Source organism: Colobus angolensis, unplaced genomic scaffold (genome assembly GCF_000951035.1).
Source record: "Colobus angolensis palliatus isolate OR3802 unplaced genomic scaffold, Cang.pa_1.0 Scaffold2, whole genome shotgun sequence".
In the NCBI taxonomy this organism is placed as follows: Eukaryota; Metazoa; Chordata; class Mammalia; order Primates; family Cercopithecidae; genus Colobus; species Colobus angolensis.
The window spans coordinates 1,268,428-1,272,083 of NW_012115154.1; the positions used below are offsets into that span (position 1 = coordinate 1,268,428).

At 35.9% G+C, this 3,656-nt stretch overlaps 1 protein-coding gene across 2 annotated transcripts in view; it reads left to right on the forward strand.

Annotated features, from left to right (window-relative positions):
* Positions 1-3,656, forward strand: part of EXOC4 (exocyst complex component 4) — an 826,169-nt gene that overhangs the window by 46,929 nt on the left and 775,584 nt on the right. The gene's annotated exons all lie outside the window — the stretch shown is intronic.

Sequence of the window (3,656 nt, forward strand, 5' to 3'; positions counted from 1 at the left end):
AAAAAAAAAAAAAAAAAGAAAATACTAAATATAATGTTTAGGGGTAGGCACATGCTCCCAGTGTATTGCCAAATGGAAAAAGCATGTTTAGAAACAAGTATTTTTGCAAACACTTTGCATGGAAAAATGATTGGAAGGAATTAGGTTAAAATATTATATATTATTGCATCAGATGAGTGACAATATGATGATCTTTTTCTTGTGTAATTTTCTGTGCTTTTCAAGTTGTCTTGGTTGAGTAGGTATTATTTTTGTAATTTGGGAGAAATGCAAAGCTTAAGAAAAAAATATCATTCTAGGCCTCACTTCTTTTTAATCTGTGAACTTAGGGTGGGACCTCAGTCTCGACAACCTTTAAAGGTCTTTTTCAATAGAAAGTTCTTACTTTTCATCTCTCAGATACTGCTGTTCTGTGAGGCTCAGGCTGATAGAGTATCTTAGAAGACTTGTCTGTCCCTACTTTAGGAGGGAAAAAAAAGATATTACTTTTTCTTTAATAAAATATGGGAATTATTTGTGGCAGAATGCCCTGATGTTTAAGGGGGAAAAACAAAAAAACCAACAGCAAAACAGGGAACCCCGAAGAATGCTTAAGAATAACTTGGTAAGGTGGTATGCTTTTAGAACAAGTCTGCATTTCATAGTAGTAATGAGATGAGATCTTTCATGAAGGAAGAAGTCACATTTGATCCTGTTTTTGAGTTTTATTTTCTAAGCTAGATCTGAAGATACTTTAAAGAAGAAATTCACAAGTAAAGGGCCTTTTCTTTGACAGCACTTTATCTTGCAGGCCCCCCTTCCTTCATTCACTTATCAATAACTTCATCTAATTTGCCTTATCCTGTAAATTCCATTATCTCCCTGGTAGTCTATTGCATTAAGCCCTTAGTACCTAATATCGCCTCATTTACATTGACACATGCTTGACCTCAGTCCTTCTCCTCTCTTTGTTAATGCACCAACAAGCACTGATATCTCTCTGGAGCATTATCATTTGCTGTTAGCTCAACTAATAACAACCCTTCATTTGAGCTGATGAAGGTTTATTAAATAAAAACATGCAATAACCTGGCAGTAATGAAGGGAGAAGGGAGGTAGACAGCATCCTTTTAATGGTGAGAGTACACCAAGTCTGCTTTATAGATACTGGGTTTCCTAAGGGAGATAGGGCATCTGAATGGGTCTGATCGATATTATTTTGTCAGGCTGATTTAAGAATAGGCATTTTTGATTGTTTTACTTGATCACTGTTGATTAGCATACAGGCTGAGGAGTTAAGGGAAAAAAGTGTTCTTGCTCCAGGCACCTGGCCTTGCTCCTGATGCAGCTATTTTTGAAAGTCTGCCTTCAGTACCAGATTGTCAATAACCCTGAGGCTTTCAGGCAGTGGCAAAGCTTGGCCATAGGGAGCTAGAAACTTCATCTTAGTCTTCTCCAATGAAGCTGAAATCAGAGATTGTTTTTCCCATAGATCCTGCAAGAGTCCCTGAAACTTTCACAATAGCCCTGACCCTTGAATGAATCCCCTTTATTTTCCCTTGCATGTCCCATACTCTTATTCCCCCTGACCACCATTTTTACACGAAGACCAGTCTGCTGGTGTCATGCTGTAAACAAAAGTTATGTGGATGATGTTATTAGGTTTATATTAACAGTTGGGATTTTTGGGTTCACTTGCTTGCACATTTATGTCACATACATATATATTGTGGTATATTCTACTAGTAAAATTGTTCCTAGTTTATCTGCTGCAGTTAAATACATAGAGTTCTATAAAGGCTACAATGTTTTGCAAAAAGTGCTGTGATGTCCCAGATGTATCAAAGCTTTCAGACTTGCTGCTACAGCTGTTAGGTTGGACCATAGGAAATAACCAGTATTTGATCATTTTTAACTTGTAAAAACAGTATTTTCTTGTGGTTCAAGTTAATAATGTGATAGATACTATATATATATATATATATTTTTTTTTTTTCCTCTAACCTGCATTGTTTGTTTTACTAGTTTCTGTCTGATAAAGATAAAAGTTTCTGCCTTGGGAAGAATAACATGTAGCAAAGTAGAAATAGTTGGTGAGTGAATGATCTGGGATTCTTGACTCCTGTGTGATAAATATCTTCGCTGCTTGCTTAGACCTGAGTCGGAATCATTCCGCATTTACTGGGAGACCTGGAGGCTTCTTGTGCCCACCCAGGACTCCCTGATCCTGGAGGTGGACACTTGGGGGTGGAGACCCTCTAGGGGAGCAGGGCCTAAAACCACTGGAGGTTGCCTTCTAGCAGTGCAGAGGCAGGCAGCAGCAGGTGGGTGACCTGGGCACTAAGTAAATCTAGGGCTTCAGGGCATGTTTCTTTTGTTCATAGCCAGAGATTTTGTGGTGTTCTTATTTATTAAATAGTTGAGACTGCTCAAAAAGTTTGTTTAACTGTGTCTTATATATATGTAAGAAGGGAGAAGGTATCAATTTTCTGGAGTAGCCTAATTTCATCTGTTTTTTACTGCAACTCCAAGGTAGACCATGGCAACATTTTCAGAATGGTTATGTTGTCTTCCTAGAAAAATGCTTCCTTAAGGGAAATTTACTGACCTAGTGAAAAGTGATAAAACATTTTGGAACCATATAATTTTCAGAGTCCTCAAGGAAATATTTGTTTTGGATTCAACAATGGCAATACATTTGCTTTCCTTAGGAAACAGTGTTGCCAAAATAAGCATATTCATTAGCTACCAGATGGTTTAGTTATCAGTTGTGTTTTTTGTTTATACACAACTTTTTCTTCTTTTTTTGGCTTGAACCTTATTTCTATTCAGAAACAGTTACTCATGTCATTTACCTTTGTGTGTCTTACTCACCTCAACTAGAAAAATTAAAAGATCAGTAGTTTCTTTTACAACATTTCTTCAACAAAGCAGCTGCTGAGAATGGCCAAGTTTAGTGTTCCTCCAAGATATTTACAGTGGTTCATGTCAGAACACAAAACTAGATCTTTTTACCTGATAAGCATGATTAAGATTGGCTAAAGACAAGCATTTAACTATGAAATAATTATTTCCTATGTTTTACACTAAAATGAAGTTGAGAAATAGACATTGGGAAAGAAAATTTAAGGGTATGGTGGTTCCTAATTGCAAATATTTTCTTTTGTTGTAGACTTACATCTCAACTCAGGGAAATGTTTTTGAATTCTTGATTATATACATTTTAACTGTATTTGACCTATTCTTTTAGTTATAGAAACATTTTTAGAATTTTTGTTTTCTTACATGGATAGGTTTCTAATAGCAAAACATGCTTTCCTGTTCAATATCATGTGATAAAACGTTTGGAAAATGTTTGCTTATCTTCATAATCCTAAAGGAAATATTTATTTTCAGCTCTAAAACAGATTTCTATTATCTATCTGAGCAGTTTCCAACTGTGTTGACCAGAACATTAATATTCTATTAGATGGTAATAGGTGTTCTGTGAAAAAATTCACTGGTAGTGATATCTTTTTTCCCCCAAAATGCATGTAAAACTACCTATATCTATCTATCTATATGAAGAATTTAAATACATTTAGGTGAATCATTATTATATAGTAATCTAACTTTAAGACACTGTGAGATAGCCGGGCGCGGTGGCTCAAGCCTGTAATCCCAGCACTTTGGGAGGC